Here is a 26577-nt window from a genome sequence, read left to right on the forward strand (position 1 = left end):
GGGCGGCTTCGTGGAGACGCAGGTGCGAGGGGCGCAGAGAGCTGTTTGCTGCCTGTGGCTGGACCAGCCTGGAATTCTCGGGCGAGTCTGGAGAATTGGTCCACACTGCTCTGGACGTCGCCCAGTGGGGCTTCTTCCTGGATAAAGGAAGGGCTCTGGGATTCCTTTCACATCCTGCCCCCACTACACCCCGAGGCGGTGGTGTCCGGTGGGAGAGGCAGTGAGACCCTCTCCTCAAGTCTGCTGAGAGGTTTTTCTCCGTGAGGCTCTTCCTTCAAGGAAAGCCTGGGAAGATCTGTGCGGCTGCCCTCCATGTGGGCTCCTCTTCAAGGGGAGACAGGCGGCCGCAGAGTCCCAGCCGGGTCTCTGGAGTCCTCTGAGCCAGATGGTCTCCTCCAGGGATGTGGGAGCCGGCCGGGGCTAGCAGAGGAACAGCTCGAGTGCCTCATACGTCACCCCAGCTCTGCTACCTGGAGGAAATGCATTTTCCGACCTGTCATGAGCCGCATCCGGCCTTCGAGGGCAGGTTTGTGAGAAGTGGCAGGGACCCCTGTGCAGGGCGGTGAAGGTGGGACCCTGTCACCCCAGCCGTGGGGGCCTGGCTCCCGGTGGGGTCCAGGTTTGGTGCTGGGAGTCAGTGGCTGGGGGCGGCATTTCTAGGTTTAGCAAACTTTGACTAATGAAGTTCCCAGAGCTTCACCTCACTGGGCCCCACTGTACTGCAAGGGACACACAGACAGGCATCGCGCTGGGAGCCGGGCCTCAGCCAGAACACAAAACCAGGTGGGGACTTTACAGGGACTCTGGCTCCACTGTCAGCCACCTCCAAAAGGACAGCAAAGAGACATCAACTCGTTGCCTAGAATTTCGATAACGAACATTCAAACTTCATGTCAGCCTTCTCCAGCAGATCCACGGAGAGCTTCAGCAGACGAAGTTTTTTCCACTTTTCACAGACTCTGTGTTAGTCAGCTCAGGCTGCCGGAACAAGTACCACAGACGGGGCGACTTCAACAACAGAAGTTTATCCTCTCCCGGTTCTGGAGGCTGCAGGTCCCAGGTCAAGGTATGGGCAGGGCTGGCCCCGTCTGAGGCTGTGAGGGAGAGCAGTCAGGGTCCCTCCAGCTTCTGTAGTCTGCTGGCGTCCTGGGCTTGTGGAAGCACCATCCCATCTCTGCCTCCGTCTTCACATGGCGTCTCCCTGTGTGCGTGTCTGTGTCCACACTTCCTCTTCTCATAAAGTCACCTGTCCTATCGGATCAGAGCCCACCTACTCCAGGAGCGACCTCCTCTTCAATTACTCCTGCATCCAACTTGTTTCCAAATGAAGTCACATTCTGAGGTCCTGGGAGTTAGGATTTCAACACGCACATTTGGGGGGACACAGTTCAGCCCCCAACACTGTGTCTGGAAGCTAACCATCGGCTTTCTTGAAGGTAGAGGGTCTCAGCCCCTACCACTCTAGGTAGGAGATCACGGCCAACTGCCTGAGCTGTTTCTATTTCCACCTTGTTTCTGTCACCACCGATTCCTCCACTGGCCACCAGGGACATTTTGGAAACTCCTGGGCACCCAGGAACTGTCTTGTGGCTGGGGTTCCACTGAGAGGCCCTGAGTTCTCTGTCCTTGTCTGCTGGCCCCCTGCCCCTTGGACAAGCTCAGATCGTAAACTCCCTGGGGCAGGCCCCTCACAGCCCCGTCTACCACACACCTTGACTGCCGTGTAGACAAGCCTGATAGGTGCTCAGGTTAGGAATCTTTGTTGGATGAAGTAGCCGATGCTCAGTCAATGAACCATCTGCCATATCTCGCGTTGATGATTCTGGTAAGATTCCAGCTCAACACAGACACGGTGAATTTGCAAACACTTAGAAGCTTCTGAAGACAGTACATGTCTTGATTTCAGAATCAAGTTGTTCGTAAACCCAGAGAACTAGGTCACTGTGACAGGAGGGAACCCACGGTAGCTCAGGCCCCTGGGCTGTTTGAAGACAGACTCCTGGGGCTGACCACGGGGAGGGGGCACAGTGAGCCCGCCTCACAGCATCAGACCAGGAGGGACTCGGGAACCAGGAGAGGGAACGCAGCATTGTGCCCCCCTGTCAATTCCAGGACAGACGGAACAGGTCGCAGGGGAGGGGCCCCGGCTGGCCAGCACTGGGTGCAGCCCAGTGGCCCCTTCCCTGAGGGAAGAAGAAGTGGACAATTTCCTGAGGGCCTGGTGCCCATCCCTGGCCAGATGGTGGATTTCTGGCAGTGCTGCCAACACCAGGGGCTTATTCCGGACGTGGGGCAGAGGATCTTCTCTGCACCTCCCCACATCTGGTCAGGCCGGCCCGAGGTCGGACACCCCCAACAAACCCTCTGACGACTTCCACGTTGCTGGCTCCCAGGAAACCTTGTCGGGAGGAGGCACTCCACCACAGCTCTTGCTTATCCTTGGGGAGAAGCGCAGAGTCCTCCTGAAGTGATGGAGGCTCAGGCCCAGAGGAGAAGAAAGGGACAGTGTGTGTGGGTCCCGCACTGTTGCCTGTCTTTCGAATTCCTCAGGAAGAAAGGGATCACAGTGGCCTTCTCACAGGACCCGTTGTCTTGAGGATGAGGGGTAGTTCACTCAGGGTGGCTGACAGGGAATCTTGACCGTCGGGGTGACCGCCATCTACCAGGGAGGCTCTCTGTGTCCCCACGCACGACCTCTAAACACAACTGAACGGAGAGCACTGAGCGGCCCCTCAGGTGGGGAGGTAGGCTTGTCTGCCCAGAAGCCCCCGAGATGGGACAAGCGTGGGCATCAAGGCACCAGTGCCCACCAACCCAGACATCCCGGGACTGCACCTCATGGGCGTGTGAGTGTCCTGGGGCACCACAGGAAGTGCCCCACACCAGGTAGCTTAAAGAGAAAATGAGTTCTCCCACAGCTCTGGAGGCTGGATCCGAGATCAAGGTGTCACAGGGCTGGTCCCTCTGAGGCTGCAGGGGAGAGTCTGTTCCAGGCCTCACCCAGCCTCTGGTGGTTCCCGGTGATCCCAGGCGTTCCTGGGCTTGTAGATGCGTCACCCCATCTCTGCCTCTGTCTTCCCCCTGTGTTAGTCCTTGTTTTAACTTTACCTCTGTAAAGACCCCCCTCCAAATAAGGTCACTTTCAGGGTACTGGAGGTTAGCACTTCAACACGTCTTTTTAGGGGGACACAACTCAGCCTGTAACAGGGGCTCCACCACCGCAGGGCTTGATGCTAATCTGGGCATGAACATGGTGAAGCCGACGGGGTCTGGGCGGCAGGAGCATCCTGAGGCCTCGCCCCGACTGCTCTCCCTTCAGACCCCAAACCCTGCCAACCTCAGGAACCTGCAGCAGCTTGGCCTGGATGCAGCCCTTCTGCTGCCTGCAGAAAAGCTAAGTGAGAAATCTTTAGACACTAGGTGGAAACTCTTGTTTCTGGAAAATAAGGGAAGCACACATCAGTGTCACTTTTTTCTAGCCAACCTCATGTTTATATTATAGAGGAAAGTGTTCATGGTACAAAATCACGCATCTGCCACAGAATGAAAGCATGGATGCAGGGAACCAAGTCACGACCCCAATCCCCAGAATAAGTGAGAAATGTGAGTTATCCCCACTCTGCTCGGATATTGAATACTATAGAACAGTGTAGCCAGATGCAGAATACGAGTATCATAAGGACCGGAAATGTAGTAAGGAAAAAAAACACTAAACAAACTAGAATCACTTTTGTCCACGGGAAAACAAAATAACAGTGAAATAAAGGCATTCCAGCTTGTTTGGTTCCCATTAGTACATCTCCATTTCTCTACGTAGCGCTCAAATGGAAACTATCTTCCACAGAAGACTGTAGAGCAAGGAGAGATGTTAAAGATCACAATCGACCTCCCCTTCTCGGATGAGACTCGGAGCCCAGGGAGGACCCAGGCGGAGGTCCTGGAGCGAGTGTGGGCACCACTGGTGTGGGGACCTCATGCTTGTTCCATGGTCCCAGCAGCCAACTGTGTGTTCAGGGAAGCACACAAAAGCCAGCCTGGAGAGGGCCGAGGGGCCTGGCCTCACACCTCCAGGGCAGGGCTGTCTAGTGGGACCCTGGGCCTTCTTGAAAGCTGTCCTAAAGTGTCAGACACGTGCTCTGAGGGGATGCATGTGCACCTCTGAGACACGGCCTCCTCTCGCTGCTGAGTTTTCCACAGCGGGGCTGCCCAGAGCTTGAAGGAAGTCTCGCGGACCCACGCAGGCTGCCCCTCCATTGTGATCCGGACGGTTGCCGGGTGGAGCAAAAACAGACAAGAGCGGCCGCAAGGAGATGGGACCCCCAGATAAACAACAAGTGACTGTGTAGCATAAGTGTGTCCTAAATATTGCAGGAAGATTGTTCTGTAAACAGCAAAAAAATCGTTTGCTGTTTAATTGAAATTCAAATGTAGCTGGATGTTCTGTATGTTACCCAGCAACCCCAGATCAGATGGGCCCTCGAAGATTGAGGAATGAGAAGGAAGTAACTGCTTGTGAACACCTCTGGTCTCTCAGCACCCCTTTCCCCGTGAGGCCACAACTCATAGCCCCAAAATGCAGGAGGGGGTGTCGGCTCTGCCTGCCGTGAGCTCCTGATGGAGCAGAAGGCACCTGCATGCACCTGGCCATCATCCCGAGCTGTCCTGCATGAAGGGTCAGGGAGGAAGGTGCCATCTGGTGTGTCAGGGTGCACCCTGTCCAGCTCCCAAGCTCTCAGGGAGAGATACTCTGGGTACAGAATCGACTCTCACTTCTTTGCCTTCTTTGTACCCCAGTACAGAGCTTTTTAAAGTTGTCTTCAGACTCAGGAAGAATAGTTCACGGGATGCAGAAGTGCTTCACCGTGATTTAGAGACAGTGCCCGATGGTGCACAGGTGGTTGGTGGGTGTTTCAGGTATTTGCAATGTAACAAATTATCCAAAACTTAGCCACTTAAATCAACACTAAACATTTAACTATCTGACACCGTCTCTGTGGGTCAGGATCTGGGGGCAGCTCGGCTGGCTGGTTCTGTCTCCGGGTCCTCCATGAGGCTGCAGACAAGATATAGGTGTGCCTGCCATCTCATCTGAAGGCTTGACTGGGACTGGAGGACCCACTTCAAAGGGCATCCAACTCATATGCCTGGAAAGTTGATGCTGGTTGTTGGCTGGAGGCCTCCATTCCTGCCTGTGGCCCTCTCCACAGGGCTGTTTGAATGTCCTCATGACATGGCAGCCAACCTGCCTCAAAGAGGGCCCCCTGGGCTCTAAGAGAGTGAGCAGACACTCCAAGACCCCTCTCCAGAAGGCAAGTGAGCAAGCCCAGACAGACCCACCTCTCAATAAAAGGCCACGTGCACCAGGGCCAAGTCAGAAGGGTATCCCAGCCAGGGCCCCAGACCCACAAGAGAGCTCAGCCAAGACCAGAAACTCCAACCCACACCATACACCAGGGGTGCCACTGAGCCCAGACCACCCAGCTGGGTCCAGACCAGACTGTCAACCACAGAATCAGGATGGATGAATGGCTGTGGTTTTGCAGCTGTATGGAGGTGTAATTGACAAATAAAAATCACATCTATTTGAGTATATAACATGAAGATTTGATCTATGTATATATTGTGAAATGACAACCACAATCAAGTTAAAATAACACATCCATCACCTCACCTAGTTTCCACTGTGTGTGTGGTGAGAACACTCAAGATTTACTGTCTTAGTAAATTTCAAGTGTACTATACAGTATTATTAACTGTAATCACCATGCTGCACACTAGATCCTCAGCACTTATTCATCTTACAACTGGAGGTTGTACCTTTTAACCAACATCTACCCACATACCCTGGCGAGCACCATTCTACTCTCTGTTTCTGTGAGTTCAACTTTTTTAGATTCCCCATCTAAGTGAGATCAGGCAGTATTTGTCTCTCTGTGTCTGGCTTATTTCACTTAACATAATATCCTCCAGGTTCATCCATGTTGTCATTGTATATATATGCACCACAGATCCTTTCTCCATCAACAGACACTCAGGTTGTTTCCATGTCTTGGCTATTGTGAATAATGCTGCAACAAGTGTGGGAGTGCAGATGTCTCTTTGAGATGCTGTTTTCATTTCCTTTGGATGTATGCCAAGAAGTGAGATTGCTGGATCATATGGTAGATCTATTTTTAATTTTTTGAGGAACTTCCATACTGTTTTCCACAGTGGCTGCACCAGTTTACATTCCCACCAACAGTGCACAAGTGTGGTTTCCTTTTCTCCACACCCTCACTAGCACTTGTTACCACTTATCTTTTTGATAATAGCCATCCTAACAGGTGTGAGGTGATATCTCATTGTGGTTTTGATTTGCATTTCCCTGATGATTAGTGACGTTGAACACTTTTTCATGTACCAGTTGGCCCTCTGAATGTCTTCTTTGGAAAAATGTCTATTAAGATCCTTTACTCATTTTTTAATCAGGTTATTTGTTTGTTTGCTTTGCTATGGAGGTGTAAGAGTTCCTTATATATTTTGCATATTATCTCCTTATCAGCTATATGGTTTGCAAATATTTTCTCCCATTCTGTATGTTGTCTTTTCATTTTGTTGAATGTTTCCTTTGCTGTGTAGAAGCTTTTTAGTTACATATAGTCCTGTCTATTTTTGTTTTTGTTGCCTCTGCTTTTGGTGTCATATCCAAAAAATCATTGCCAAAACCAAGGTCAAGGAGCATTTTCCCTAAGTTTTCTTCTAGGAATTTTATGATTTCAGGTCTTATATTTAAGGTTTTAATCCATTTTGAGTTAATTTTTGTGAGTGATGTAAGATAAAGATCCAATTTCAATCTGTTGTGTGTGGATGTCCAGTTTTCCCAACACCATTTATTAATGAGACTATCCCTTCCCCATTGAGTGTTCTTGGCTCCCTTGTCAAAGATCAGTCGGCTGTACACATGTGAATTTATTTCTGGGCTCTCAGTTCTGTTCCATTGGTTTATATGGTTGTTTTTATGCCAGTACCATACTGTTTTGATTACTATAGATTTGTAACATAGTTTGAAATCAGCAAGTGTGATTCCTTCAGCTTTGTTCTTCTTCCTCAAGATTGTTTTGGCTATTTGGGGTCTTTTGTAGTTTCATACAAATTTTAGGATTTTTTCCCCTATTTCTGTGAAAAATGCCATTGGAATTTTGATAGGGATTGCACTGAATCTGCAGATTGCTTTGGGTAGTATGGACGTTTTACCAACATTAATTCTTCCCATCATGGACATGGGATATCTTTGCATTTATTTGTGTCTTCTTCCATTTCTTTCATCAATGTCTTATAGTTTTCAGAGTACTGAACTTTCATCTCCTTGTTTAAATTTGTTCCCAAGTATTTTGTTCATTTTCATGCAATTGTAAATGGGATTGTTTTCTTAATTTCTTTTTCAGGCAGTTTGTTGTTAGTGTACAGAAACACGCTGATTTTTGGATGTCAATTTTGTATCCTGCAACTTTACTGAATTGGTTTATTAGTTCTAATAGTTTTTTGGTGGAGTCTTTAGGATTTTCCATGTGTAAGATTATGTCATCTGCAAACAGAGACAATTTAACTTCTTCCCTTCCAACTTTTTTTCTTTTATTTCTTTTTCCTGCCTGATTGCTCTGGTTAGGACTTGCAGTGCTGTGTTGAATAGAAGTGGTGAGAGTGGGCACCTTTGTCTTGTTCCTCATCTTAGAGGAAAGGCTTTCAGCTTTTTATCATTGATATGATATTAGCTGCGGGCTTGTCTATATGGCCTTTATTACGTTGAGGTACATTCTTTCTACACCCAATTTGTTGAGAGTTTTTGTCATGAATAGATATTGAATTTTGTCAAATGCTTTTTCTGCATCCATTGAAATGATCATATAATTTTTATTCTTTGTTCTGTCAATGTGATGTATCACATTGATTGATTTGCCGATGTTGAACCATCCTTGTATCCCAGGAATGAATCCCACTTGATCATGGGTTGTGATCCTTTTAATGTCCTGTTGGATTTGGTTTGCTGGTATTTAGTAGAGGATTTCTGCATCTATGTTCATAAAGGATATTGGCCTGTAATTTTCTTGTAGTGCCCTTGTCTGGCTTTTGTATGAGGGTAACGCTGATCTCATAAAATGAGTTCGAAAGTGTTCCCTCCTCTCCAATTGTTTGGACGAGCTTGAGAATGACTGGCATTAATTCTTCTTTAAATGTTTGGTAGAATTCACCTGTGAAGCCATCCAGTCCTGGGCTTTCCTTGCTGGGAGGTTTTTGATTACTGCTTCAATCTCCTTACCCATTATTTGTTCAAATTTTCTGTTTCTTCATGATTCAGTCTTGGTAGGTTGTATGTTTCTAGGAATTTATCCATTTCTTCTAAGTTATCCAATTTGTTGGCATAGAGTTGTTCATAGTAGTCTCTCAGAATCCTTTGTATTTCTGCAGTATCACTTGTAATGTCTTCTCTTCCACGTCTGTTACCAAGGACTAGGGCAGGAGGGGATCCTGTTTGGTCCCAGGGTGAGCAGGACTACCCCCAGGTGCTTGGTCAGTGGAACTGGTACTAGGACAAGAGTCCTCTTTAATCTCCACGGTTCAGTCCACAAATGGCAGGTCTGCTACCAGGTGCATGGACGGGAGTAGCTCCCACCTGGTCCCTTGGAGGGCTCCTGCCGGGTGAATGGGCAGGTCCCTGGCATGCATGATTGCTCTGGGACCACAGCTGAGAGGATCTGCTTCAATATCCTCAGCAGAGCTGAGGTCTGTATGTCAGCCTCTGGGACACAGGCGGGAATGTCTCACAGCAGGTCCCTGGGTGGGCAGGACTGCTCCTGGACTGTGACCGGCAGGTCTGGAACCAAGTTACAGGGCTGCTTGAAGAGCTACAGGTGGAACAAGGTCTGCAGGCTGGCCTTTGGGGGTGGACAGGTGTGACTCCTCCCAGGTCTCTGGAGAATGACGCTGGCGTCAGGACCAAGGCCAAGTGGGGCTGTAGCTGAGCTCACGAGGGAAGGGTCTATTTCTGGGTTTGTAGCCGGGATCTTGGTCAGTGAGCCTACCATCTGGGCGTGGACCCGCCTTCTCAAAAAGCTCTTCAGTCTTGGGCTTCACTGGGGTTTCACAAGTACCCTCCTGGATCCCAAAGCTCCCGCAAAGCCCTTCTGTCCATGCATGGCTGCCACATTAGTGTTGCTGTGGAGGGATACAAGCGAGGGACCTCCTGCTTCACCATCCTGCTGATGTCTTGATCTAAACGGCAGCTGTTTGGAGCCCCTGAATCTGGCGGTTTCTTACACAGCAGCAGCAAGCAGACACTTTGTCCTTGTGGTTGACGTTGTCTCCTCCCTGAATAGACGCACTGCGTTCTGCTCACCTCTGAGTCCCCAGTCCTGGACTCGCCTCCGACACACAGTAGGTACCACACATCAGAGACCATGCTGAATCGTCGTCTGAGCCTATCAGGTGCTCCCGCCCCAAACACCCACGAGCGTGCAGAGCTGAGAGCCCTGAGCAGTGTGCGAGCTCACACCCACAGCCATGAGCCTACAAGAGGGCATAGACTGGGGGAGGCTGTGCTGAGGCTGTCGTCCCATCACACAGGGAACAAAACTTGGAAGTGCTGGGCTTGTGAAAGTGATGATAAATATCTCAATATGGGCAGCACGGGGCGGGGACTTCTCTCTCACTCCTCAACTCCCCCATCTCTACGTGCCCGACACACTTCCCCGCGGGGCCTGTGGCCTCCTCAAGTGTCGAATGTGGCAGCTTCCTTGTACCACCAAGGGGCTAGCCACGGCTAAAGACACACCTCACCCTGAGCCTACAGCGGCATGGAGGGGTTTATCAACTTTCCCCCCAGCCAGCCTCCATCCCAGGGCCACCAGCCCTAGGGCCCCCAGCCCAGTGCCCCCACCCCTGGCTTCCCTGTCCCCAGGGCCCCCAACCCCAGAGCCCCTAGGCCCTCACTTCCAGCCCCAGTGCCCCCAACAACAGCACCCCATCCCCAGAACCCCAAGCTCCAGAGCCCCCACCCCAAGGTCCCCACACCTAGGGCTTCCAGCCCAGTGGCCCCAGCCCCAATGTCCCTACCGCAGGGTGCCCACCCCTGGCGTCCCCATCCCCAGAGCCCCCACTCCCAGGGCCCCCAGCCCCTCACCCCCAGCCTCTCACCCCTGCCCCAGGGCCCGGGTGTGGCAGGACCTCCAAGTCACATGGAGAACATCACCTCTCAGGAATGTACAGTTCAGGAGGATCTCCACGTCCCTGGGAAGTAGCCCAGGGTCCGGAGGCACAAGACCAGCAGATCCCTCCCAGACCCCGTGCTCCCTCAGCACCTCCTCCTGCGGGTAACGCCCGACTCTCAGGAAGCCCCGTTGGGAGCACACCTGTGGATCCCCACACATGTCCCAGGGAGAAGCCAGTGTGCAGGCTCTGCTGCAAGAGGGCCTGGGCGTCCTGGACCGTTTCACCCAGGTCAGCTGGGCTGGCGAACTCCCGCTGTGGGGTCCCGGAGTGAGAGCCCCTCACGAGACACGGTCATTCACTCAGTGTGTGCAGCTCTGTGGGGACACAGCAGTGAGCTGGTGGACGAGCTCCTGCTCACCCCAGGTGCAGACACAAGAGGAGTGGTGGGCATGTAAAGAGCTGTTTGGTCAACAGTGGTGAGGAGCTGCTCCAGGGCCGAGTATCCCTCCATAGGGAGCACACTGCGGCAGATACCTGGGCAAGAGGAAGGATCGGGAGAGAGGACGGGCTGGGCGTGCTGGTCTGGGCAGGACAGCACATCAGGCAGTGGCCAAGCAAAGGCCCTGGAGCTGCCAAGGGGGCAGCAGACAGAGCAGGGAAGGGACAGAAGGCGACAGGGGTCAGCAGGGCCTGAGGGACTTCATGGGCTGGGGCGAGGAACGTGGATTTTGTCCCAGGTGCTGTGGGAGTCACTGGAGCACTCAGCAAGCAAGTAACAAGCTCTGCGGTGAGATTTCCACTTCCTTGCAGCGGCTGGGTGGGGGGAATTGGTGGGAGGGTGGAAGGTTAGAGTATAAACAGGAGGTGAGTTGGGAGGGGCTCTACAGTGGGGCTGCGGCGGTGACACAGAGGGGACCCTGTAACAGCGGGGCCACCTGCAGGTTTTGGGCAAGACCAGGCAGTAGTGGGCAGTGGTGCCGCACTCACGAGAAGGGCAGTGGGGGAGCAGCGGTGTGGGGTCTGGGAGAACCAGAGCCATGGGCAGTGGTCCAGCAGGCCAGAGAAGCAAGCACTGCCACCCCAGCCCAGCAGGAGGTGCTGGGGACACAGGAACCCCGACAACTCCCCTCCAGAGCCTCTCATGGGCCAAACTCACCTGGAGGCCGGAGGGACACAGGTGACCAGGTCAGCACAGAGTGGAGCCTGGATCTGGCTGGAGGCTGACGGGCAGAGTCTGGGTGGTCCAGGGCAGGGATGCTGGTGGCTGGGCTGGGTGGAGGCACAGAGGGCAGGACGAGCTTCTCCTCTGGGCATGACCGGTTCACTCAACAAGTGCTGCAAGCGTGTCATCACGCCGGCACATGGACGGACATCTGGATGAGAGGCTCTGCCCTAAGGACGATCAGCTTGAGGGAACCCGGACACGAAAGCAGGAGCGAGATAGAAAGGAGGTGCAGGGAATAGGGGGCAGGGAGGGGTTAGCAGTGCGGACTCTCCCTCCAGAGGGTGATGAGCCCCCTCAGGGTCCTGGAGGAAGGGGCCTCCACCTCCTCCGTGCTCCCGGTGTGAGAGCGCCCTGCGGGGGCTGGCGCCCTGGAAGAGAGCGGGCCTGTGCTCACCCAGCCCTCCACGGGCACGTCCCACCTCCATTCACAGTCTCAGGACCCTCCTCTCTCCACTCCCACTCCCATCTCGTCTTCACTGGTAAAAGGCGCCCCCACACAACGGCACCTCCAGCCGGCTGGCTCCTGTCCCCTTGCCTGGACCAGCGCTCCCAGCTGACCCGCGTGGCTGGAGAGCAGAGTTCTCACAGCCGCCTTCCGGAAGCCCAGCACAGCCATTGTCACAGAGGATGCACAGCGCTGAGGAGTACAATGGGGTGGAGCTGAGAGTGCACCCCACTCTGTGCGAGTCCATGAAATCACCAAGGGAGCAGAGTGAGCCCTGGCTGGTGACTGGACAGGCACCAGCCAGATAGATGAGGGAGTGCTGAGAAAGAGCGAGAAGCTCCCCTCCACCCCTGCACCCCTTCACCCTCCACCCCTGCACCCCTCCATCCCCACAGTCTTGCACCCTCCACCCCTGCACCCTTTCTCCCCCACACCCCTCCACCCATGTACCCCTGCACTCCTTCACTCTTGTACCCCTCCATCCCTGCACCTCCCCAGCCCTAAACCGCTGCACCCCTCCAGCCCTCACCCCCGCACTCCTCCAACCGTAAACTCCTGCACCCCTGCGCCCCTCCATTCCTCCACTCCAGAACCCCTCCACCAAGCACCCCTGCACCTATTCTCCCCTGCACCCCTCCACCTCTCACTCCTGCATTCCTCCACTCCTGCACCCCTGCATCTTTCCACCCCTCCACGCTTGTACCCCTGCACCCCTGAACCCTTGCACCCCTGAATCCCTCCACCCCTGAACCCCTGCACCCCTCCACTGATGGCCTCAGGGTACCTCCCTTTGCAAGGTGTTTTTGAGATGCCTTTGACATCTGTTGCTTTTAAAGCCCACACGTTTACTGGAAATAGATGTTATCAACCCCATTTTACATCTGAGAAAATGGAAAATTAGAGAAATTAAGTAACTTGCTTGGGGTCTCGACCCAGTAATTCACATGCAATGAAACTATAACCAGGTCTCGATATGTTAAGGCACAACTGTGGGTGACGAAGCTCGAACACTTACTCGGGGCTGTGGGGTTGCAGGAAGTAGCCTGCACCCGAGCTGGGCAGTGAGCAGGTCACCCAGGACCCCTCCAGCGGGCACAGTGCTGCAGCGCCTGGCTCTGCCTGGACACTCCAAAGTCGGTTGTCAGGGTCCCGTGAGCCTGGTCCAGCTGCACACGGGCTTGGCCTGGAGGGTGCTGCCTCCATCCAGGCTGGATGAGGGGCTTCAACACCCCACCCTCGTCCAGGCCTCTTTCTGGGCTCCTGCTGGCTCAGGCCTGCCCCCAAGCTTCATCTGTAATACAGCCCGAAAAACCCACACGGCCCACATCTGTCTTCCCTAGCTTTATTTTTTCTAAGAGAGAGAATGGAAAGGAATTTAAAAAAAGGAAAGAGAGACTAAGAAGGAGATGCAGGAGATAAAAGGCACATGTGGGTGACAAAGCCTATGACATAGTCAGATTTTATTAATGGCTTGCCCATCTGCATTCCGAGGATAATTAACTATTCACAGGTGAAATTAGCTGATAGGAGCACTGTCTTGAGCAAATCGAATGAGCTCCGATTATATCAATAGTTTTCAACCAGTGTCCCTGGTTATCAAACCATCAAATAAATTTGTCCACTCTCTTCCTTTAGGGGGAAAAACTTTAATTATCCAGCCCCAGCACATGGCAGGTCATTAATAAAACCTAGTTATCGGGCTGCAGGTTCCAGAGCTTTACTGTTATCTATCTTTTATCTAAATAAACATTTGGAAAATGTCCTTAAAATTATTATAGGTACTTTGCCCCTGCCCCACAATAGGAATTTCTAAATGGAACCTGGCTGCATTTGACTGCACAATATGCAGCGCCCCGTCCACCAGCCGGGCCTGCCGTGGACTGGGATCCTGGAGCTGGGCTGCGTCTGCAGTGATGGATCTGGCCGACCTGCAAATGCAGATAAGGGGGACGCTGTGCGGCCAGCTCTCCTTAATGTATATTTACGCAGCCTTTATGTTATGCATGCATTCCTTATTTTCATGCCACATATATCACTGACAAATGGGAGAATTGAACGGCAGGTACTAACATAGAGCAGGCCCCCGGTCTTCGTACCCGAGGTGCAATATCCAGACAGTCTTCCTTTGTGAAAAAAAAGAATGTTTTAAAAATCATTTATTATTCCATTTCCAACAAGTAATGGTCATTCTAGAGAGACCTTCAAGGCTGGTCTATTTGTGTTATTACACATAAAAGTACGTTACAATTGTGGTGTGTGTCTACTCTTGGAGATTTACTGCTCCAGACTGGATTGATAGAACCCAAAGCAGGCAAGGAAATGGAACAATAACACTGATGGTGGAAACAGAACAGGAACACAGGGCACACGCCGCGACCTGGCACTGCATTGATGGCATTTCCCTTTGTGGTTTTCATGGGGTTCTCCCAGGAGTACATGGAGGCACCCCACTTCCCAGCGCCACATGCAAAGATTTTGCTGGACCTGGGGCCTGTGAAGCACATGGACTCACAGACAGCAACGTTCCAGGAGCACAGATTGAATGCAACAAACTGTGAGAAAAGCCGAATTCCACTTGGTATTGAGGAATGCCTGAAGGAAGGAAATTAGGAAACTGCGGGTTGGATTTCCTTCCTTCCGTCCCTCTCCCTACTTCTCTCAAGTTTTCTGCATCAACGCAAAAGAAGTGGAAAACATGGTTGCTGGGACATTTACCCACAGGGGCGTGTTCCGGATCGTCCAGGCTGGAGATTTTCAAGTCTTTCACAGCTCAAACCACAAAGGCAGGCTCACTCTGAAGTCGACCCCACCTAGAGTGGGACAGAACAATCCAGGGGCACTTTCTTTTTCTTTCCTTCACACAAACACTAAAGGTGACAGCAGATTCTTGGCACAGCCTTTACACCACGCTGAGTCTCCAACAGGAAACAGACTTTCAGGCGAGTCCTGCTGCCCCACACACCCGCGAGCAGGAAGGAACCGTGCCCAGCAGGGATGCGATCAGAGTCTGTGTCTGAGACCCTGCCCAAGTGGCCCCGAGTCAGGCGTGCAGGTTGGGGTGACCAACTGCTTAACAAATCAAAGCAAGGGGCTCAGTCCAAGACCCGGGGAGGGACAGGCACCCCAAGATGACTGTGGGTGAGGGTCCAAGCACGGGTGGTTCCTCAGCTGGGCGTGGAGCGCGGGTTCTCATTTCCTCCTCCAGGCTGTGGGCCGTCGGGATCCATCGCTCCCTTTGGCTACTGGTGGGTGCTCAGATTATAAACTGTCCAGACAAATTACCAAGGAGCAAAATGTTAAATCGTTACGCATATGACATAGAGTTTACAGTGTGTATCTAAGAATCATTTTCATTTTTTTTTTACCCCACATTGGTAGTTTTTTGCTCCACAAAGATGTAAACTCTCACCATAGTTACTTCCTGCTGCTGTAAAGGTACCTGATGTGGAATCATTGCTGGCCCTCCAGACCAGGATAGACGTGGAGCGCTCTCTGAATCTCAGGTCCACAGCACTGCAGACCTGTGTGAGGCCGAGATCTCTGGAGCACCCGGCTGCCCCGTAGTGGCCTGTCGGGTCAGGTGTCTGGGATCCCTGTGCCCTGTCTGCTTCAGAGAAGAGCTCTAGACCCCGAGAGAGGCCCTCAGAGCAGGGCGGGGGCGCTGGACCCAGGATCCAGGACTGGAGTCTCGCCTGGCCCCCTCAGCACTGAGACCATGGGCAGCTCCTTCGCTAGTGTGTCAGGCATGTGCAGTCCCCACCCCAGAAGCCGGCGGTGAGGAGATCCAGAGGTGATGCAGGGGAGACCTTATCCTAATATAAATCGCTCTTCTCGTGGGAAGTGTTTGCTTTTGAAGGAAAAACTCAGCTATGGGTCCAGAGAATTTCATTTTCCTTCCCTTGAGGCTGAATCCCAAGACTTACCCAGCTCAAGCCTAAATATACCCAAATATCTTATTGCGTCTCCTGATTCACTGATCAATTCTTAGCTAACTCGTCAGCTCGGGCTGCCAAAACCGAGCACCGTGGACCGGAGTCTTCCACGACAGAAGCTGGTTTCTCACAGTTCTGGAGGCTGGAAGTCCAAGGTCACAGGGTCAAGATGGTCAAGATCCAGTCCTGTTTCTGGACACACAGCAGTCATGCTTAAACATTCTCATGCAAAACCTCAGACTCCCCATCTCCTCCGACCAAGGCAAGAGAGGGCTCGGGGAGCCAGGGGACTCAGCGTAGGGGGCCAATGATCTTAGACTGTTGGGCTTGATTTGGGGCTGATTTCCCCCACACACCACGCCAGCCCTAATGTCCTGTGGCTCTGGTCACCAGGGGACTCCTAACAGCCCATTTATCTCTCCACCATCCATTAAACAAACACTTAACACTTAGGAACTATGAAAAATTAAAAAGGAAAGCGATGGTTAGGGAGCAGGCATCCGTTACTGTGAGGACTCCCCCTCCCTAGTTTCTAGGACCTTCACTTGCTGCTGTTGGGGCAGCAGAACTTGCATCTCAACTCTCCCCTTCAGGGCTCTTGGCTCCACGGCCAGATCTGAGCAGGGGAGGAGGGGACCAGAGGAACAGGATGTTCTGGCAAGGTGTGTGCACATCCCTGCAGGGCCTGCCACGTGGAGGACCCTCTGGGTCTTGGGCGGAACCAGGCGGGAGGGCCAGCAGCCAAGCTTGGGGCAAAGTCAGAGAGGAGCGAACCCTAAGGGACCCTAAACCCAAAACAAGGTGGGAGCGAGGCTGAGAGTAGCTGAGAGACGGAAGCCGCACTCAAAACGCTCTCTGGGGACCCACAGAGAGGAGGGGTTTGCACGGTCTTGTCCATCTGCCGGAAAGTTCTTCCCTCGCCCCCTTTCCACGGGGCAAACCTGCGTCTCCCATCCCCTTCTCCAGGTCCTTGCTCAGTCACTCATTCAGGGTCAGACCAAGGTAGACGTAGGTCAGAAACCAGCCCAGACGGGTTCGGGGGGCATGCAGATTGAGAAGGAGGGGTCTCCATCACGACCGGAACAGACCAGTCCTGACCACTCCTTCAGAGACCCCCACCTGGACCCTTATATGCGTGGCTGCTGTGGTTCACACCTCAACCGCGGCCTGAGGGCCTGTCTGTGTCACTGGGAAATGGCTGTGAATGGCTTATTTAAGGGATCGTTTATTAAACCAGCTAGGATTGGCTTTAGTCTGAAGCACCTGCCACTCCAGGTTCTAGAACTGCGCCCTCAATACGGGAGCAGGAGCCCCGTGTGCCCTCGAGCGTGTGAAGTGTGCCTGGTCTGAACAAAGAGGTGCTAGGTACCAAGGACGCTGTGCAGAAAAAATAACATAAAATAGCTCAGTACTAACCACCTACTAAATACACGCTGAATGATGGTATTTTGGATATACTGGTTTAAATAAAAATATCATTGAAAGGAACTTCACCTGTCTCTTCTCACTGAAATTTCACGTGTGGTTCATATTACATTTCTAATGGACACCAGGGTCTATAAATTCTGGAACAGAGGAATGCCTTTCACTCAGTAAGGAGAGGTAATAGACCCCAGTCGCCACAGGGAACCACCATGGAGAACCAAGCCTGGTACCCAGTGGGCAAACTAGGCCAGCTAAGTGTTTTCCAGAATGGTGCCTATTACTGCACTTAGGACTGGGGACAGGTGGAGGACACAGGTGAGCATACCCATCCCCACACTCAGCTCTGGGGACAGGTAGAGGACACAGGTGATCCTCCCCCTCACTGCCCTCAGGTCTGGGGACAGGTAGAGGACACAGGTGAGCATCCTCATCACTGCACTCAGGTCTAGGGACAGGTGGAGGACACAGGTGGTCCTCCCCGCCACTGCAGTCAGGTCTGGGGATAGGTGGAGGACACAGATGATCCTCCCCATCACTGCCCTCAGGTCTGGGGACAGGAGGAGGACACAGGTGGTTCTCCCCTCACTGCACTCAGCTCTGGCATGTCACCGCACCCCGGATGCTCATACAAGGCTGAGCGCAGGATGTGTGAGCACTTTCTTTATCTACCAACAGAAATAATTACCCATGCCCTTTGGATACAGCTCTTTTTGATTAGAGGATGCTACTGTATTTCCACCTCTTCTATAATGCCATCTTCCTAATGATGCTTTCTTTTTTAATCAATTTGACTTAAAATTACAGCTGCTTGTGCATTTAGAGTATGTATCTTTCTGCTCTGGGCTTTACCTGCTATCTCCTGGCATTTACATGTTTACATTTAAAGTCTTGGCTATGCTCTTAGCCCCATCATTCCTTATTTTGCAACTATATCTGCTCTGCTCTCTGCATGCTGTCTTTGGTGGTTATGTAATTAAAGAGCTGAGATTTTTTTTTTCCCTTGGTTGCACAAGGTGAAAAATGTTAGCTGTGTCCACACTTCAGAGACCCAGCTGATACAAGCATTAAAAATTACTTAAAACATACATTTATGGCATTGTGATCACAATGGATTGTGTTGTTGTAAACGAATTGTGCTGTAAACTGCTGTTTTAAATTAAAGTACAGCTTATTAGGAATGGCAGGAGAGTAGTACAGAAGGAAGGAAGCCTTTATATAATTGTCCCCAAAAGCCTGTCCCTTTTGGGGGATGGCAAAGGATGTGTCACAGCAGCTACTACTTCCTAGCTGCATTGGGGTTTGCTGTTGGACCCTGGGGCTCACTTCTCTCTTTTTCCCTCCCTCTAGCTCTCCTTCCCTCCCATCTGTCCTCAAGACTTATTTAGGGTCTATGCTGTGCGCTGCTCTGAGGCGGGCAGTGCACCTACAAAGATGAGTAAGATGACACCTTTCCCTCAGACGACACAGGGTCCACTGGAGGAGCAGGCGCCATGTGGGTAGACAGTGGGGGAGGGGCGGTAATGAAGATGTAAATGGGGTGTTCTTTGAGCAACAGAGAAGGTGCAAGAATATTCAAGGACACACAGAAGAGATGGGAAACTGACTGATTAATCTAAGCCAGCAGGTATTGAATCTGACAGGAATTCAGAATCTTGGCATTAGGAGGGGCATCCATGAGGTGAAATACACCCTTTTCTCAGGTACCTATGGAAAGCAGTCGCCTCTTCTCTCCTTGGACACTCCCAGTGGTGGAGAACTTGCCACTTTGTGAAATACCCCTTCCATTCGGGGACACAGATTCAAGTCTTCTCCCAGCTAAACAGCCTGAAAATCACGTCTTCAGTTTGGACACTTCAACCTGGAAATCTCTCAATGACTTCCAGGAGGAGACTCATAGTAGATGGGGCAGCATGGGCTGGGTGCTGGGGCACATCCTGGACATGATCAGAATGGTCAGGGCATGTGAGCATGAGACAGGAGGAGACCAGGGCAGGACTTGTTATGTGTAAATAACAGGAACAAGGTTGATCCAATGGAGGGCATTTATAAAATCAGGGCTTGAGTAAAAAGGCAATGCAGCCCTTTTGGAGGTTTGAAAGCAATGGAGTGAAGTGATGCTGGAAACATGTTAGGAAGATTCATTTGATCTCATGTTGGATGGAGACCTTAGAAGTCATCTAACCCACCATTTGCAGGCTAACAGCTCCTGAGAAGATGCCTACCATGAGACTGCACAAAAACTTCCCACACAGGGGGTTCACCCAGCACCTGAGCATGACTGGCTGGCCATCTCAAGGTTTCTTCAGCCTAAACAGTCCTAGCACCTCGTCCCCCTTTGATGGAGTCTCCTGGTCCTTCCATATCCTGCCACACCCAGCTCCAGGTGCTTCATCACACATCAGTCCAGAAATTTAGATGTAATAGAGAGGGCAATGCTTATTATTTATTCACACATTCCCCAGACATCTACTTAGTAACTAATCAATGCCAGATGTTGTATGAGGCACTGAAGGTGCAGAGGAAAACAAGTAGTTCTGACCCAAAGGAAGCCTCAGTGGGGTGAAGGGATAGACAAGTGAATATATGCATGCATAAACAGAGCATAGGCCATGACCCAGGTCTGTGGGGGGGGCAGTGGGTCAACAGTGGAAACACCTCCGCAGTATAAGGAGAGGTGTTCCAAAACCTTAATAGAGAAAAGGACCCTTAGATGTAGTCTTGAAAGATGTGTAAGGCTTGACCTGGAATATAGGAGCAGGAGAGTTTTTACCCACAGAGAGAGAAGTGGGCCTTCTGTAATGAGAAAGAGGTTAGAAACACAGGAGATGAGAGTAACAGTGTCCAGAGGAAAGGAGGCACCAGCCTCAAATACACATTGTGATTCTTTCTCTGAATCTGGAAGAAAAGAAGGAGAGGAAACAGAGGTGGAACACAATTTAGGTGTGTCTAACACACTTGTGGGGGGAGGGCTTAAGAGAGTTCCTGTAGTATACCCTCAGTTTTCTCTGGAAAAAAATTTTTTCCCTGAGAAACAGAAGTAGTGAGGTAGAGGGTTTAGGAAGAACACTCAACATACTCTAGCTCATTCCGGAAATTATTCTCTCTCTTTATTCTTTACTCACAAATAATGCAAGTGAGATACACCAGTGAGTTATAAATGACAAGGTCTCTGGGGTACACTGTATTAGGAAAGAAGAAAAAATATATTCTAAACAGCACTTGTAGGTTGAAGAACAACATAGCAATGGTGAATTTTGAGAGGGTGAGAAAATCATTTCAAAGAAGGGAACTTTGGCCTCATTATTTGCATTTGTCTGAAATTTTTTTCACCCTTAAGATGAAACTTGAAATCTGCTTGAAAGATAGTTTTTCTAGGTATACACAAAAGGTTGACAGTTATTTAGTCTCAGCACTTTGAGGATGTAATTCCATTGTCCCCTGGCTCCCATATGACTACAGGGAAGTCATATGTCAGTCTAGTTCTGGTTCTTTGGTTTATAATCTGTCTTTTCTCCAGGTATTTTAAAGATCTTCTGTTTGTCCTTAAATCTCACTATATTGCATTAGGGGCAGATTTCTTTTTATATGTCTTGCTTTGGGTTTGTGCTTCTGATTCTGATTTTATGTTTTTCACCAATTTTAGATAATTCTCAGCTATTGACTCTCCCCCATCCTCTTAATTATCTCCTTTGTGAATTCCAACTAGATAACATATTAGGCCTTCTTACTCCATATTTAATCTGTCAAACTCTACTTCATATTTTTTTATTTATTTGGCTCTGTGTTGCATTCTAGGTAATGTTTTTCGGATTTATCTTCTAGTCCACTTACTCTATCTTCGTGTGTGTCATCTCTGCTATTTAACGCATCTATCAAAGTTTTACATCTATTGTTACTTCTATTGTTTCAATTTATAGACATATATATAACTACTCTGTTTCCAGTATATATGGTTGTTTTCAGTTTTTGTCTATAAAAATAAGCTTTGTATTATAGTGCTGTACTTTGTAACAGCTTTATTGAAGTATAATTGACACACAATAAACTGCACATATCTAAGTGTGTGAAGATGCATACAGTCACATTTTGTCAGATGAATACTGTCATGAAACCATTACCACAATCAAGATAATGAACAGACATTCAGTTTGTTTGTGCTTTCACTTATTGATGGACATTTGGTTTGTTCCCAGTTTGAACTATTACATATAAATTTGCTCCAAACACATATATACAAGTTTTTGTGTGGACCTATGCTCTCGTTTCTCTTGGATAAATATCCAGCAGTGACACAGTTGGATCATTTGGTAGGTACATGTTTAATTTTTTAATAAACTTCCATACTGTCTTCCAGAGCGGCTTCATTGGTGAATTCTACCAAATCTTTAAGGAAGAAATTATACTATTGCTACACGAATTCTTCCAGAAAATTGAAGAGGAGAAAATTTTTTTCCCAACTCATTTCTTAAGGTCAGCATTAGCCTTATACCAAAACCACACAAAGTCTTACAAGAAAAGAAAACTACACACAAAAAAATCTCTCATTAGTATGGATGTTAAAATTCCAAACAAAATTCTCGCAAGTTAAACCCAACAATATATAAAAAAGATAATACATTGTGACCAAGTTTGTGCCAGTATTGCAAATTAGTTTAACATTAAAAATCCACCAAAGTAATTCACCATATTAACAAAGCTTTTATTTACTTAACACATTAAGCCTACACATTCTGTCTGATAATTCCAATATCTGAACTATCTGCTTATCTAATTCTGCTGTTTCTCACTCATGATGCCTCATTTTATTACGTGCTTTCTGACTTCTTATTATGATCTCATGATGAATAGAGCTTCTTCTGTGGAAATTCTTTGAGACTTGAGCTGAAGTTGCATTCCTCCAGAGAGTATTTTCCTTTGTATCTACCAGGCTCCTGGGGGTGCTAACAACCTATGACCACTTTAAGTTCCTAGCTTGCAGTTTTCAGAACACACAGGTATGAGAACTCAAGTCACAAACACACATCTATTAGCCTCTGGGTTTGAATTCCCTGGGTGTGTTATCTTCCTACCATCAAGGTCAAATCCAGCACATTGCCTTGTGGGGCAACTTTTCTATCTCATTCATCCTCTTATTGGGATGTAACCCGTCTAGGTTCTAACTTCCGACCCCCTCACTTTACATGGTCATTAAAATGGAAGTTTAAGACCATCCAAGACCCACAGATGCCTCAGGGCAGGTGCTAAATCAGACGAGCTCACCTCGCAGGGGACTGATTCATCTCACATTTGGCTTCAGAGGATTTTCCTTATTTCTTGCCAGCCTAGTAAGTTGGTTGGTTGCAGATTGGTTGGCTGAAAGTAGCAGGGTTTCAATTTACCTCGTGTCCCGCATTATGGGAAATAGAATCTCCAGAACTTATCTTCGCAGCCAGCCGAGAGCCTGCCCTTGAAATCATAGGTCTCTCCATCTTCCGCTCCTTCTTTAGGGGAAACATGGGAGCAAGAACAAACAAATGTCAATCGGGAACTTTTATCAGAAAATGAACTACTATGATCACTTGGCCATTTCATGCCATTTTTGCCCCCATGGCTACAGTTAACACTTTGCCACCCTCTAAACACCTCGATATTTGAAGCCTACAGTGTTTCCTCAGAAACATTTCAAAACCTATTTGTTTAGTAGGGCAGTACATAGTAAAAAGGCATGTTATAAAACCATCCATTCAAAGAAAGAGAGAAGTTAATTTTTAGTCACATGGGATATTTATTTGTGCAGAACGATTCATTTTCCAGGGTCTTTGTAACTAAGTCATTACTGTATTTACTCAACCGTTAAAATGCTTTTTGAAATACTGTCTAGTAGTAAATAGAATAAGTAGATGAAAGTAGGGAGGACACTAACCCAACAAGACACAACTAGGCCCCCCGCCGTTCCTTCGACCACACGTGAGATTTGGTGCCGGTTTCACAGCTATCTCTGGAGCACTTTCCTCTTACCTGAGATCAGCGAAAAGGAATTCTGTTCCCAGTCCATCTGACAATGGCACAGACATGGCAAGTGTGGCCACTGTGCACCTGTGCAGGGTAACTGGCTGGTGAAATGAAGAAAGGAAGGTAGACCCCCTTCCAGTAAGTGAACTGCTCCGTGGACACGGCCGGGCCCAGGGGTCGACGTGTTCTGTCAGTTCCCAGGGGGTTACCTCCCAGACAGACGACTCCAGACTGCAGCATATCCTTGGGCTCTCACGGCCTTGCCAAGGGACCAGAAGGCCCTCTCCACTGGGAGCCCCAAATGTGAATCCCAGAGGACAGCAGTGCTGCTTCAGTCACAGGCTTGAGGGAGAGGAATCATGACACATGAGCACCTTATGGGTAACGGGGTGATGCTTTAAGGGGCATTTTCTGAAGTGGGAGTGCCCAAGATGGTACCGTTCCTGAGGATGAGGAGCATTTGGGGAAGAAGCCCCTTCCTCCTTCCCATCTGTGGGTACCACCAGCGCTGACTGCGGAGGACAGACAGGTTTCCACCGGCGGTCCTCGTCTGGCTTTTGGCAGAGGCAATTCTGAACATGATGCAAGGTCACCCCCGCTGCCCCACTGTCCTCTGGTCATCCTTGAGTACCTGGTCCCCTGCCTGTCTGAGATGCAGCCACCCCTGGATGGGGCTCAGAGGAGGAGGGGCTGGAGCTGACGTGCACGGATGGATGGCAGCAATTCCACCTAACTCAGCCTTTTGCTTCTTACAGATGAGAATCAGCCTGTTCGGATAACCTACTCGAGTGCAGACTAAACTCTTCTGACCAGAGCCGGGGACGAGCAATTAGGTTAGAACAATGGAAAGGGATTCTACAAGGGGATGAGCGTCTTGCTGAGTTTGAGTTTCGTGCCTGACATCCTCAGCAGAAACCACACGCGTCCTCATCTCACAGTCACGTCCCTGGGGCTTTGCGTCTCATGACGCTGGTTAACCCAGGCTTCCCTGAACATGAGGCCCAGCCCCATCGTCTTCTTGTACACATTGGCCCCTTCAATGGCCAGTACCTAGGCAGCTCTCCCAGAGTCCCCTAGTCCATGAGGCACTGCAACAAAAACCAGTGTTCCCAACACTTGTGTTCTGAAGCCCCTGGAGCATCTTCCTTTGCCAGCATCTTCAATTACGTCCCATAACAGTAGAGCAACTTTTGGTTTTGCAAATGCACACCTCCGAGTGTGAGGGTGAGCAATTTCCTGGACAATTCAGTGTCAGAAAAAGAGTCCACGACGATGGTGGCAAGTTTTACTGACAACGATTAAATAACACTAGGATTATGAAAATGATTAGCTCTGCACTGCACAGCACAGGGGTGCAAATGGGGATTATTGTGCATTGTTTTAAATGAATTACCAGGAATATGCAATGAAAACCTGCTAAAACTGTTCACAGGGCAAGGAAGGTGTGGGGAAGTAGAAGACGCACCGGAAATCACCAATTAAACACACTGACCATTGATACACGTCGCTTCCCTGGGAGACGCTAGAAAGAGCCACAGAAGAGAAAGCTTGCTTATTGGCCATCTTCTCAACATGCACAAGTCAAGCCGACAGTGCCGAGGGAAGGGGCACATGCACGAGTCTGGCTGCCGTGTGGTGGATTTCCCGGGTATAGAGAGAACTGGCCCTTGATAGTGACGTGCCTTAGCTTCTAGCCAGCTCTCACTGGTTCACTTTATTTCGGCAGGTTTTGAGGGGTGGTATTCGGGGTTTCTTGTCGTGCTGGTGTCTTCAACACCACTCTCCTTGTGAAATTCATGTCAGACGCCCATGTACCCCCTACCCAAGCTAGAAAATCGGCGTGACGTTGGGCACCTTGTCATCCACACTCTCACCACCTGCGCATGTATCTCTGAAAAATACATCATTTAATTTTGAAGCACCGAGGAGCAAGCAGGCACCCAGCTGATCACAGCCAGGGCAATGCTGTCGCTGTGAGATGAGGCCTGGGGAAGGGCAGCTGACCGCCAGGGTCTGTGCACCCTGCTACACCTCAGCTTCCCCGAGAACACAGGCAGGGCCAGGACTTGTGGGCCCTGAACTCACAATTTGGCTTTCTTTCTTTCAGAAAGCATACAAAAATATCTCCCTTTTGTAATTGTTACAAGAATACACAACCACGTGCACCTGCTCCCAGGGTCGGGAAGGGGCCTACGCCAGCTTGAGTTTCTCAGCCCCACGACAACACACCTGGGGATCACCATGGTCAGCGTGTTTGGCCGGGAGTTTGTGTGGACCAGGTCGTGGGTACCTGGCAGCACTGTGGTCAGATGGGCTCGCTGAGCCCTCAGGCACTGGGTGGAGTGAGATGAGTATCCCCCGCCACCCAAAGTGGGGCGTGGAGGGCTGTGTGGGGACTGCGTCAGCTCAGTCTTCAGGCTCACCTGGGCTTCTGTCCTCAGGTGAACAAACTGTTCAGTAGCAATGGGGCTCTCTCTAGAGTCACACTCCTCCATCTGGACTGGTTGTCACACGCCTGGGGACATTCATCCCGAGATCAGCCCCCTCCCTTCCCTAGGGGGGGATCTCGCCCCCTCTGACTTGTCGTGCTCACTTGCTCTTTCTTGGCGGACTCTCTTCTTTCTATGGCCCACATCCTGCAGGGGCTGTTTGGGAAGGAGAGTGTGGGTGATAAATGTTGTGAGAGGGTGCATAGTGGAAATGTCCTGACTCCTTCCTGACACCTGAATGATAGTTGGGCTGGTATAGAATTTCCTTCAGAATTTTGAAGGCATTTCTCCATGTTATTTTTGTTTCTGATAGTGCATGAAAAGGTTCTGAAACCATTCTGATTCTTAGTCTTTCTTGTACAGAAGCCTCTCCTTGTTCCCAGGGTTCTGAAATTGACAGTGATGTGCCTTGATCTGAATCTATTTTACCCATTGTTCTGGGCACCAAATGTTCTAGGATTTTCTTAAGTTACTTCATTGATGATTTCCTCCCCTCTGTTTTCTCTCTCTTTCTCTCATTTTTCTCTGTTTGGAACTCGTATTATTTAAATGTTGGTCCTATTTTCTATCATTTTGTCTTTGTTTTGCTCTATTTTCTGTGAGATTCCTCAACTTTATCTTCTAATTATTCTTTTGTCCATTTCTGTAGTTTTGAGTTTTCTCCAGTTTTCTCTTGCTGAATGTTCCTTTTCTTAGCATCCCATTTTGTTTCATGGGTACAATATCTTCCCTATCTCACTGAGAATATTAGTGATAGTTTTTTGTGGTTTCCCTCTCCTTAAGTGATCTCTTTCCTTAAGTTGCTATTTTAAGTTTGTTTCTTTTGATCTTTTCTCAGACTTTTGGTAAAATCTGCTCATGATTTAGAGTGAGGGCTAGGCATCT

Source organism: Diceros bicornis, chromosome 20, assembly GCF_020826845.1.
Source record: "Diceros bicornis minor isolate mBicDic1 chromosome 20, mDicBic1.mat.cur, whole genome shotgun sequence".
Lineage (NCBI taxonomy): Eukaryota > Metazoa > Chordata > Mammalia > Perissodactyla > Rhinocerotidae > Diceros > Diceros bicornis.